We start from the raw sequence: 14,562 nt of genomic DNA on the forward strand, positions 1-14,562 counted from the left end.
CGAAACTTGTTTCACTCCTTTAGAATAAAATAGCGTACATCTTGGATCTATACTTTTTTTACTGCTTTTCACTTTTTTCATAGAAGAAAAAAATGATTGACAGCGAAGCAAAAATTCAACGCTATAAAACAAAAATATTGTCAAGATTCGCTAGTGATATTTTTTTTTAACTGGAGGTGAGTTAGGAGGAGTAATGAGTATTTAGTATGATTTTTTAGATGAGAAATTTAATCTTTTAAGGCAAAAGTAGTGGGATGAAGGGGTAAACTATAAATTGGGGGAAAATAATACACCAGAAGTCAGATTTTTTTAATTTAACTAGTAAAAAAAATTATTTCAAAATAAGGAACACACGTATAAAAACATAAGACTAGGACAATGAAAGAGGATTTTTGTCAGAAAATAAAATTACGAGTGTCAACCACAGATTTAGAAAATAGAAAAATTGTTTAATGAAAGATAGCGATTTATGAGAGAAAAATTTATGGAAGAGCAATCAAAAAACAAAAAATGTTTGAAGAGTATTACTGGAAATTTTTGAAATATGTGTGAGGATAACAGGATAGTTATGTTAAAGATAACACAAAAGAGAAAAGAATGTAGAAGCGAATACTTACCGATGCAACGTATTCTGACCCAAAAATATTATAAAATTTAATGCATGTTCTTCAAGTATGTATTTTTTTATGATCTATGCAATAATAAAAATGACTCATCGATGAGCAATGTATTACTCAATTTATAACGATTCTGATGTTATAATAATAAGAGAATTGCTATAATCATCCTGTTTATGAAATACCATTTGTTTATGACTTTCTTTCATAAAATAGTTTTAAATTTTTTTGCGGTTTAAAATAAATAATAAATTTTAAATTCCCTTGAAAAATAAATAAACACTACTTTCTAAAATTGATTGGATTTTCATCTAAATATAATATAAAATTAGCGATGAAATAATTAAAATAAATGAAAATATATAACTACAAAGCTTTGTATTAACTAATGATGAAATTGTACGGAATATTATCATATCAATCACTAAATGAGAGTTGCCATAACTATCTGTAACGTTCTATAATAAAAATGAAGTTACATATAACTGTATGTTTCTTTGTACAATAAAATATTTCTATATCAGACAAATTAAAATGATTAAATTTAATCATGCAAGATACATTTTATAAAATATTTATTAAGACGAACAGTTTGAATAAAGATTTCCAACGTTTAGAAAAATTTGATAAAATGTTTCTGGTAACCTACTGAGAAACAGTATTTCGTTTATTCAAATATCATTTTTAATATCCTTCCTGAAAATTATTTTTAATATGCAAAAGGAATTTTTACCTTTAAGTGAAACTTTTCTTTTTTTTTTGTTTAACCTCCGGGTCCACCGTTAGGTATTGCTTCAGAGGATGAGATGAATGATTTGTAGCGTGTGTGAAAATGCCATGCCGATCGGGATTCGAACCCGGGACCTCCGGATGAAAGGCCGAGACGCTACCACTCGCGCCACGGAGGCCGGCTTTTAGTGAAACTTAGGTATATAAAAATCATTCATGATTTGGAAGTCGAGAGTTCCAGCATTCAAGTCCTAGTAAAGGCAGTTATTTTATATGGATTTGAATACTAGATCGTGGATACCGGTGTTCTTTGATGGTTGGGTTTCAATTAACCACATATCTCAGAAATGGTCGACTTGAGACTGGACAAAACTACACTTCATTTACAATAATACATATCATCCTCATTCATCCTCTGAAGTAATACCTGAACGGTAATTCCCGGAGGCTAAACAGGTAAAAGAGAGATTACTTAAAAAAAGAGGTATATAAAACTCAACGGTCGGAATGGGTGCAAAAGAAACTTTGACAAAGATATCGAATAAAATAGATGCAACAAATAATTAAAAGAAAATAAAAAAACACCTTGACTTCCGAAAACCCTCCACTGGAATCAATCTAAAAGAATTAGGTAAAAATGATAGTTTGTTTATTCTTTATTTATGTATATAATTTTTATCATAAACAATGTTCAGTTACCAAACTATCTACGTAACATTTGAGATTATGGATTATCTATTTTGTCAGGTATCTGTACGCATATTTAGAGCCTTAATCATAGAAATCGCAAATAGTAATTTTTTTTTAATTGAAAATACCGTTTGAAATCAATAATTAGGTCAATTTTAAAACGATCACAATAGTCAATGGTAATATATAAAAAAACTGAAATATATATAAAATAACTTTAAAATATATTTTTAATCAAACCACCAAATCATCAAATCATTAAATAACTATTATTTATTAATTATAATACCCTTCAGTTTATTGTTCTTGTCAAATAAATTAGGTAATAAGGGTAAATATATACGTAGATAAAGTAATTAAATGAGCATCATATTGCTATATGCAATAAACAATTTAGGTAATTATAAATATACTAAACGGTCTATCGCTATTCATGCTTCAATAACTACTTCAATTAAGCGATAAAATAAATCTCTACTTACTGAAACAAATAAAGATAAGAGCGCATAACTTTAAAAAAATTTAAACATCGTGTACAGTTTGTACTCGTTGACGGCAACATTATAGATGGCGATACACGGTACGACTTTAGAAATCAGTGATTCACACCGACAGCGGACGTGTATCCACTGTATTACAAACTTCTGATACTCATGGCAGTTATGAACGATACTCAAGCACAAATATTGAAAGACTTGTGATAAAAAATCCATTTAAAAGCAATGTGTTGCCTGAGTTTATCCATCTTCCTTGTAGACCAGGTCTCAATATATGAACCACCAACATGGGAGAGACGGAATATTTTCAGTCTTATAAAAGATAATTTTATTCTCAAAATATGTGACAGATTTATGAGAGAAATTTTATGATAAAAATTGATATTATTTTGTTCACATCTATATTGTTGCAATTTTAATAAGATTTTCTCATCTGTTCAACATAAGTAATAGGATACTACTGTTTTATTACTACTTAGGTAATTTAACCGCGATCCGTATTAAACAGACGCTTTTCAAAGTGCGCTTACATTACGGAACAACTGACACTTTCGATTGAGTTAAATTGGCACATTAAAAGCACTTTCATTCAGACAGATATATTCTTACCACGTAGAATCACTTCAGAAGAAGGGACTTGAAAGCTAATCCTTATTAGTAATCGTTTTGTAATTTTTCCCTGCAATTACGTTTTATGGTTGTATATTTTCGGAAGTCATTCTTTTATTCAATAAACTGGTTAATTGATGTTCTTTAAAATGATGGTATGATGCTCCCAAGACAGATTTCAGCCCTCGTGTAAAACGGTAAAAATGTTTAATTTTTATCAGATGGATCTGTTCAATTTGATCGTTGAATAATTTCTCTCTTTCTTATTTTAATCATTCTTCCTCGTAAACAGCCGCATAGCTAGAGTGGATTTTTACGAAAATCCATTACTTACTGATATTTTATTATTATGATTTTGAACGAACAGTCAAACTTTGGACCTATATTGTGGGAAATCCCAAATTTTGTGATAAATCTATAATCGTATCTAAAGTAAAAAGATTAAAATTTGAAGTAACGGACTTTTCTATATTTAAAGGATCTATTGAAAATTTCCCCTATAAAGTAACAATTCTCCACTCTTGAATAAACAGTTTGAAGAGAAATATTCTTTAATTTTAATTTTTTTTATTTTATTTATAATTAAAAGTTTAAAATAAAGAAACAGTAATAGTAATAAAAAAAATTGTTATTTATTAGGAGATTTTGTTTTTGGCATCGAACAAGAATAGAATAGTATTAAACAATTTACCATGAAAAAATGCCGTTTAGAACGTTTTATTAGAAAATTTCGATTTCAAAATTTTTAAATTCCAAAACTCGTTAATTATGTGATTTTCACATATATAATCGTTATTTATTATTCTTTCTGTTATAGGCGTACTATTTAATTATGGCTGTTATCGATCATGGTTTGGAGATAACCCTGTAAAAAATCCGACTAAATGGTTTTGTTAAATATCAGTTAGCTTAGAAAGTTCTGGAAGTGTTCTTTTGCTTGAATTAATTATAAACTAAAAAACAGAACAATGTGCTGATAAACAAGAAGTAAAATTCTAAATCAGATCAGAATTAGAAAATTAATAGATTATATTTTCACTACTTGGTATTTATCGGTCGCAAAATAGCTACCTGAATGAAAACATAGGCGTTCTGTGCAGATTGTTAAAGAATTACTGTGTGGAATAAATTACTAGATAAAGTGCTATTTTATATATATATATATATTTTTTTTTTGTAACTACATGGTTTCTTTTGACCTTTTGATTTGGATAACACCGCAGGCTGTAGCAACTAGCATTGGTGTTCATAGCCTTTAGCGATAAACGAAACCAGTTGTGTTTTATGAAGCATATACTAAAAAAAAAAAAAAAAAAAAAAAAAAAAAAAAAAAAAAATAGCGTGTTCTATATATAGAAATCTATAAGACATTCTGTTCCTTGAATACAGCATTAATGTCTTTACCTGTGTATATTTTTTAAAATTAATTATTATTTTGATTTTAATTATTTTGTGTATTTTTTTTGCCTGTCTGGCTTTTGTAGCCAAATAAATTGGATGTTGCTACCGATAAAAAAATGGCAACCCTGTTTTTACTTCCTTGTACCAAGTAAAGGAAGTATTGTGATCGCGAAAAATTTCGGTTTTCAGATTCCAACGGAAATATACATTTTGGCCATCCCTGAATCCGTTTTGAATAGTTTCGGTGTGACGTCTGTACGTATGTATGTATCTTGCGTAAATCAAAAAAAACGATTAGCCGTACGATTTTGAAATTTTGGATTTAGGACTGCTGTATCATCTAGTTGTGCCCGTTCCCTTTTGATTGCGATCGACTGAAACAAAAGCGTCCAAAAAATCCCTAAATCCAAAATAATTGGATTTTGGACTTTTTCTTAATTGCAGTAATAAGCCCTCATTGAGAGCTTTTCAACGATCATAAGTGGTACTTATTTTCATTGGTTCCAGAGTTATAGCCAAATAAAACCTTAATTAATGAAATATTTGGATCTTACAAGAGGAAGGTATATCGGTTCGAATCAGACTTCATCTCCTTTTCTTTTTATTTAATTTTAATATATTGATTTATTAATAATTATTACCCTCTAATTGTAAAAAAAATGTTTTCGATAAATAATAATTCAATAATAACAATAAAAAAAAGATTATGAAAAAATATCAGAAGTTATTAATGAAATAAAATTTTATGTACCGTTCTTTTTAAAAAGAATGTGTATATGTAATTTAATAGGCATACAAGAAGGTCTATGGTGTCAACATTAGATTTCTTTATTCGTAATGAAACAAGAACGTAAACCAAATTTTTGGAAAGAAATCCTCCTCGTTATATAACAATTTAATGGTTTAAATTAATAAAAAAATTAGGAAAGAATTTATCTAATATATTTCAGAACAAAAGGAATTTATTTAGTTTTTCATAACAAGATAAGCTTGTTCTGGTTGTTTAAAACTAATAATTTTTGTTGGAGTGTAAAAATTGGGAAGTTAAACAAAAAACAGAATGTAACTGGGGTTTTCTAAAATTAATAAATATTTCCTCAACCTACTTTTTTTTTATTTTATCTTTTTCTTCTTCTCTCCGGGTCCGATCCTGCAGTTAAGTATTACACAGCCCAGAGGAATGTCCTTTACTCTAACGGGCCGCTACGTCTTGGCCCGCCGGTCGGATCTCACTTTACGCCCGCCTCAAACCCCCAGAGTAGGATCCACCAGGCTCGGCTATGTCGTCCCTGGGTCCCCACTCCGGGACCCAAGTAATTAAATATTAACTAAATATTAGGGAAAATTAATCCTATTAAAATTTTAAAAAAAATTTTTGAAGGTGTGAAGGGAGGGTATAACTAAAAAGTTACATAATTTAAGGTAAGTATTCGTTGAAAAGAATTAGAATAGATCGAAAAATTTAACTGAAAATCTTCTTTTATTTTGTTATAAACAGGTAATATCTTTAGAATTATAAAAGCAACTCACCTAAAATTTTTATTGTTATAAACTATCTAACTATTGTTCGTTATAGATATCGATTAACATTTTTTAAATTATTTTTCTTAAAATAATATTTTATCGTTCTGGAAATTACTTACAATCTTTACCTAAGGATCTTACTATTAGAAGTCCTATAAACTTTATGTAACATTTTTTTTATTTCAAACTATATCGAATTGAAAATTAAAATTTTTTTTTCTCAAATAGAATTATCAAGGCTAGGACAGTTTCAGGGAATAACCTACGAAGTCCCACAGAAATAGGAGTTCTATAAAGCTTTTTAACATTTTACAAAACTTTTCTTATTTACTTATTTTTTAAAAATTATGTAGAAATAGTTATCAACCATTTTTGAAGAAAATGCATCTTTTCAATTATTATTACTTGTTTTTTTTCGTAAGTTAGCATTAATAAATAAATCTTTCATAAATAAGCATGATCGCTATTGTAGTACTAAAATAAAATAAATTTTTATTTTAATGATAACCGGTAACATTTTTTAAATTCTTTAAAAAGTATTATCTTAACCTTACAGCTAGGTAAAAGGAAACATTTAAGCTTTATAAAAATTTTGAGAAGATTTAGCAACATCGTTGTAAATTTTCTCTGATTATTTTGTAGGATCTATATAATAGCATAGAATTACTCTATCCGTTGTAATTCGTATTTTTAAAATGAATAATCTAGTTTGATGTTTAAAAAAAGATTGTTGTTATTAATACCTTGTTTATAGATACATTTAATCCAAAGAATTTCAAGAGTTTTATTCAAAATGACTCGCGTATAGAATTTCTAATACCTTTCTCTTATTTTTAATAATAGATATTAAATGACTCCTTGTCATTAACTTATTAACTACGGTTGTTTAAAATTTTTAAATGTAATGTCCAGTTAAACTTCATTCGAGTGTAAAAGTGTAAAATTTTATATAGTAGACACAATACAAATATATTTCGGTAGTAAATTATGTTGTTCATATTTCACGGTATACGCATTTAACGGTAGTTTATCGCTTTACAAAAATTATATATATTTTTTTTATGGAATAGTTTCGTAGTATTATTTGAAAAGTAAATGTGTTATGTATTATTAGAAAATAAAACTTGATGAAAAAGCATTAAAAAATATAACTTTTGTCGAGTTTCAATGTGATGATATCACTTAATGAATTAATTCACCTACAGTCTACTTTAATTTAAAATAACGCAACGTTTTAATTACGTCATTGATAAAATATTTCAAGAAAAAGGGATTTCAGTGTAGTTCTATTTTCACGAAATTTTTTTTACAGTCGGTCTTTCTAGCCTCTGGACGTTATTACAAAATTACAAAGTCAGTGTCAATTGAATCTCACTGACTGACCTTATAAAACACGAGTTAAAATCAAATTTAAAGTAACTTTCCTTTATATCTGTGCAGAATGTGGCCCGTGCATCACAAACAGCTAATTGCTGTTATACGAACTGTTATGCAAATCAATGATTTTATGGATCCTTTACTAGGAAATAATTCTATAACACCTTCATTTGTTCGCTGTAAGAACCGACTGACTGCATTGTGAGCATCAAAAGATAGCAACTATGACTGGGGCCCGTTATACTTCGGTTTCTTCATGTGGATTATAGTCACAAAAAGACTGAGACAGATAGAATAAATCAAAAATGAATATATCCTTTCTGTTATGAAACAATCCGTTACATTACGAGCTTCTATTAGGGCACCAGAACACGTGGGGTTGCTCGTTTACCGGACCGCTTAGCGTGGAAAACATTATCGACACCATGTTGCGGAGCCCCAAGAGTTTTGATACCATCGCAAGGTTCGTGGCGAGGGTTCCTAAGGAGAAGGCTCGGGGATGAGGGACAGCCCTCTGCGGAGCTGCTGTTTGCACGAGTGAGCGGTAGTGATGAGACACGGGGACTCTCGCACCCCCGAGCGAAAAAGACCGAGTCTCGGCGGGGATTCCCCCACTCGGGGAGTCCCCGTTAGAGGCATCGGCATAAAGACCGAGTCCCAGGTCCCAGAACGGGGACCCAGGAACGGCATAGCCGGGCCTGGTGGATCCTACTCTGGGGGTTTCGGGCGGGCTCAAAGTTAGATCCGACCGGCGGGCCGAGACGTGGAGGCCCGTTAGAGCAAAAAACACTCCCCTAGGCTGTGTAATGCTTAACTGCAGGATCCAGCCCGGGGAAGAAGAAGTAAAATAAAAAATAAAAAAAACTAGGTTGGGGAAATGTATTTATTAATTTTAGAAAACCCCAGTTACATTATGTTTTTTGTTTAACTTCCCAATTTTTACACTCCAACAAAAATGATTAGTTTTAAACAACCAGAACAAGCTTATCTTGCTATGAAAAACCAAATTCCTTTTCTTTTGAAATATATTAGACCAATCCTTTCCTAATTTTTTTATTAATTTAAACCATTAAATTGTTACATAACAAGGAAGATTTCTTTCCAGAAATTATTTACGTTCTTGTTTCGTTACAAATAAAGAAATCTTATGTAGGCACCACAGACTTCCTTGTACGGCTGTTAAATTACGTATTCACATGTTTGAAAGTACATAAAAGTTTATTTTATTAATAACTTCTGATATTTTTTCATATTTTTTTTTTATTTTTTATTATTATTGAATTATTATTTATGGTATTTTTTTTACAATCAGAGGTTAGTAATTATTAATAAATCAATATATTTAAATTTTTAAAAAATAAAAGGAGTTGAAGTCTGATTCGAACCGATGTACGAAGGTACATCGGTTGATCTAAATATCTCTTGTAAGATGTCAATATTTCATTAATTAGTTGTAATATTCCAGAGTTATTTGGCTATAACTCTGGAACTAATTTGAAAAAATTTCGACATATCTTCGCATTTCAGTTCCCCCAAACCCCAAAACCACCGTCAGTTCAAAAGTTTATATATATATCTCACTTTCTTGTGGACACGATAACTGCCGCAATTTTGCGCCAATCACTTTAAAATTGTTCCTTAAAAATAACTCGTCATGAAATCTCCGTCGAGTTCGTTAACGGCCAAAATCAGATCATGGGGGTTGAAATGAAGGGGCTTTTTCGAAAAAACAAAATATCGCTAAAACTTTCTTATTAAGTAAAATATCGAATTTATTTAAAGTTCCTACTATTCTTTGGATAAGGACCTAAAACTTATCTAAGTAAATTTTTTTTGATGTCACTAACCATTGACTCAGGGGGTGGAAAAAATGGGGTTTTGAAGACAAAAAAAATCATATCTCCCTTAATAGGAACAGAATCGAATCTGTTTAAAGTGGTTGCGTTAGCTTAAAACTGTTGTTTGAAACAATTGTTTGACATGACCAACCCTTACGGCAAGGGATGACCAAAATATTGTTGGTATTGTAAGAAGATGGGGCTTGTCGTATGCTAAACATATGACAATTTTTTCACTTGCAACCGTTGTCGTATTGAGTAAATTTGAAGTTTTTCTTAACTTTAAGGTGGAAATCTTTCTTATCCCCTACTTAGCACCGGTGAAATCTACTTTCGCCTTCTGGCGTGCTGAAAGGGATTTTTTTTTTTTAGAAAACAATTTGCCTTACTAGTTTACTCCTACTGATGGAAGATAAAAAAAATTACATTGACCCGTAGCTGAAGGCTATGTAATTTTAAAATTAAATAGTGGTGGTGCTAATGTTATTCCAAGTTAAGCAAAATTACGCTCTATCACACACGTCTAATTTTTATTAATGCCTTAGTAATTACCGTCAAAGCTGTTCGAAAGAGAAGAAAGAAAATTTAAAAAAAATATTAAATATATAACTGTAATAAATAAACACCTACACTGACATAATTTGTACTTCCAAAAGTACAGTGAACATTTTATCTTCGTAGGTTACGTGAGAGTTTTTTTTAATGTAAAAACTACATATCTTTTCTTTTTTCATATCTTATTTTACACTATATATTTGCCAGTGGGTGCGAAACTGAATAACTCGTTTCATAATAATGGTAGAAAATGGAAGAGAGATTTGATCTTTACTTCTCAACCAATTTCTCTAATTAATTTAATTATAAGTCAGATTAGTTCAAAAGTCACGTTTCCCTAATTAATTTAGTTATCGGGTAGTTATAAGTCATCACTTCTGAACTGCTTATCCGTTTCAGTAAATTTTAGGCTTATTTTATTTTCGTTCTGATTTAAATATTAAACAATGCAGAATTTTTAAAAAATCCGGGCGATGTTTCTTTTGGGTGAGAACTGATTTTTGAGGAACCAATTTAGCAATTTAGTAATAATTCTGTAATTATAGTAATTCCTACAAATACATAGCCTATATATATTAAAATCTAGGTAGCTATTTATTAAGTAACAGTATTACGGTAATTTGTAAAACATATATATTTGTATTGATTTATTATTGTAACTAACAAAAGAGTAAACAATCTTATTTTGTGTATATATTTGTATCATCCAATAAGCAATTATTTTTAGAGAAATTATCACGCAAAGGTATAAATAAAATTGAGGGTTATTCGATAATTTGAAATTAAAAAATATGTTTAAATTTTAATCAAGGATCAGCCGGGGTCTAAATAAATCCTCAAGTTCTTTTAAATTACCAGATTGAGGAATTTCTTTAAGACTTATCTATTGTTTTTTTAAATTAATTTATTAAATTACTGGCCTTCACGATGACAAATCAAAGTATTATAATAAAACGTTTAGTTTACACAGTAATACCTCTGGAATACGTAAGCTAAACTGTTCCGATCGCACAATGTTCTACATCGATCAAACAGGAAGCGATTTCAAAGTACAATGAGCACTTAATGCTCTCCATAACAGTTCAGGGTCAACATTTGCCAATCTCATAAACACAAATCCATCAAAACTGACCGCATCCTCAGTATTCTCAGCTTATACAAAAGCACCACATCTTAACTCGCTTCAACAATACAAAATATTTTAAAAAAGAGAATTTCACAACTGAGATGTATTAAATAAACAGACAGAATTCAAATCGGACATAAATCAAATCTGATTTCAAAACAGACAGAATTCAAAGCGCGTTTGTACCTAATTAAAAAAGAGCTAAGCACTAACGTCAGCGAATGTCAGTGTGAGAACAGAAGCATAATACTGGTGACAGACGCAAAGTCGGCTAAAAACGTTTTGAAGTAATTTTTTTTAAATATTACGTTATAAAATTTGGTTCTTTTTTCGTTATAAAACTTCGTACTTTCGAATCGATTGTATCGCCGATGTCATAATCACAAATATAATAAACGTTTAAATATACCGAAATACTTTCATTTGACGTGTTCTTATCTATGAATTTACGATAACATTAAAGTTCCTGAAGAAAGAATGGAATTTTTGATGATTTTCGTACATTTTCATTCGTTTAAATAATCATTCCTTTTTTTTAATTTCTTTCCTTTATAATAACAAATAAATAAGATAATCGGAAACTTTTTTTTTATTTACTTTATTTCTAAGGAATTGTGTTTTGAGTGCTATGCAGACGGCTGGAAAGTCGCCAACAATATCTTTGCCAGATTTACTTATATGTACGGTATAAAATATACAATAATTTAAAACAATTTAAATGTATTCGTAGATTATGAAAATTATTTTTAACTGTAAAATGTATTTTTCATAATATCGTTTTCCGATGCGACTTGAATATAAAATTCACTCGATAACAAGATATTACAATCAAGTTACGTAATACTGTGTTTATTTTATTTACAGTATAAATAAAAATTTGTTTTCATTATGTAACAGAAATTTAGTCATTTCATCCTACGCGTAAAAACCTTTCATAATATTTTTTTTATTTTTATTTTTGCAAAATATAATTGTTAGTTAATTTGTATAAATTAACTCATTTTTTTCAATAAATATTATTTTTTTTAATAAAGTTTTTAAAATATTTATTTTTGCTTTTAATGATAATTTTATTCGTAATCGATTAATTATTATATGGCCTACACTATTATATTTTAATTATAATACAGTAAATATCATCACATAAATTATAACTTAATAATCATTAATAAATAATTCATGATCAAAAATCGGGTGACGATTCTGTTTTAGTTATGAAATACAAATAACGAAGTACGTTTAAATAAATTAATAATTGACATTTCTAGTTACATCTATTGTTTATGTATGAAATATAACTTTTTTTTATTTAATTATGCATTCAGTTATTGTAAATGGGACACCAATTATGTTTGCCGGTTAATAAGAAAAGTGGGATATCATCACCCTGCAGTGATAGTCGACTTTAATGTAGGGCAAAAAGTGTTGCGTACGAAGCACCTTCCGCGTGGGTTATACCGTTAAACCACTTTATGATCACTACTTGTATAACTTTCATTTTTAAGTTATGTAATTTTTTATATTAACAAACCGTAATGTTATTTTGCCAGTTCTTAAACAGATATCATACGATGAACTTAACGGTAAGTTTTGTTATTGTTTATTTTTTAATTTGTAACTTTTTTAAGGTTATAAATTTTTTACAAAAAAAAAAGAAGGAAGTAAATCTTCTCTATTTTTATTTTTATCATTAATAATAATAATTATTATTATTAAAATTTTAAAGCCTCAGTTCTTCTACCCGCATGTTTTTTTATAAAATAGTCTAGTTTTGTGAATTTTTTTTAATAATTAATATAATAATATGTAAATATGAAATTATTAAGATATTATATTAATTTATGAATGTTAAGATACGACTGATGTACAGCAATAAATAGATTTTCCCAAAAAATTTACGAAGCCAAAGGACGAGGCCGACTGTTTCATTGAGGCGGTCGTATTTAAAAAAAATAAAATTATTTTTGTCAGGCTTTACTAATCAGATCATTCCTTCATTATGTGAAGGAAATTCCTTAGGAGTGTCGTTGTAGGTTTTTCCTGTACTACAATAAACAACCTATAAATTCAAAGAATACAAACGCAGTAATTTTTTTTAAATATAAAAAGTTATTAACAGCTCATTTTCAAATTTATTTTGAAAATTTTCTTCCGTAAGTTCTTTTCGGAACTAATTATGTAGCACCTTTAACAATGGAGTTACCGGTGTAGCGGGTCAAAAAAAATTGTTTTTTAAAAACTTAGAATTAAATGATTTTAAATTAAACCATTTAAATGTTATACCGTTAAATAAAATATTTAAACCAGAAAGAGTAAAAAAAAAATTAAATATTAAATTTCCTGAATTTTTACCCCTTAAACATACAAAAATTGTCTGAAAGACCTTTATTAATTTTTTTTTTCTAATTGAGGTAGAAACTAAAGAAACTGTATCATAGCAGAAATCGACCTTTTTGTCAGTAAGGGCGTAAAATAAATTCAAAAGTTATTGGGAGCGCATGAATTATTGGGGGCGCCACACTATTATTACACAATAAGCAGATACATTTGCCTTTAAAATTAATAAAAAAAAAAATTATTCTTCCCAGTCAACATTAAAACAATAAAATCATTTTCTTTTACAATTATTCACGATGGGTTATTTATAAAATCCGTTTAACCAAGTACGATACGTATTTGACAGTGAAAAGCGCGACTATCTTGCCTGATATGGTTATTAATAATACGTAAATAATACAGAATAGTCAATAATAATAACATTCAAAATTCGGTAACATACTACCAAATTTATCAGAAACAAGAATATTCCTACGTGCTAAGTAGCAAGTGTATCAGTGTATGACCTTGATTGCTATTTGCTGATACTGAGCTTGCGCAATTATTATTATATACTCGCGACGCCATTACGGTTATTGGGCTTAGAAGGTGTGTAATATAGTGAGGACGTATAAAAATCTTATCGAGGGCGCCTGAGCAACCACGAGAGTCGCGTTGCCGATCCCTGCATTATAGAATATTTTAAAACTAAATTTTTATAGACCTGTATGTATCTATCCGAGCGGCCAACTTTTTCTCTTAGTGCAAGCTACCAAAATAATTTCAATTTTATCCAGAAAACAACAAAATTTTACATAAAATGATTTTTTAACCGTTTCCTTTTAAGAATATTAAAAAGATGAATGAAATTCAAAAACTACTTATCAATGGTGATAAGTAGACGAACTAAACATTTGCTCGCAATTTCTAATAATTTAAATCGTATTCAGTTTTTTATATTTTCATTTTATAAACACCATTGTTCTTTGTAGACAATTCATTTATCAGATAAGCGTAATATTTGGTGTGGAAACATTTTTAATCATACAAAAAGAGAGAAATGCTAGGTCTAACTAGGGTTCAAAAGGCAGAGATGCTGTCACCTTACAATAGAGGTCACCGGGAGGTCAATTTAAAGTCCTTAAAAACTAAGCATTCATTAGCGTATTTATCATACTTAAGCATATGATTATGACATAAGATAAGAATCCCAAGATAAATTGATTATCAAATTTTAATCTTTTTTCTAATTAAAAATAGTCTACTTTTGTGGGTTTTTATTA

Source organism: Lycorma delicatula, chromosome 3, assembly GCF_047948215.1.
Source record: "Lycorma delicatula isolate Av1 chromosome 3, ASM4794821v1, whole genome shotgun sequence".
Lineage (NCBI taxonomy): Eukaryota > Metazoa > Arthropoda > Insecta > Hemiptera > Fulgoridae > Lycorma > Lycorma delicatula.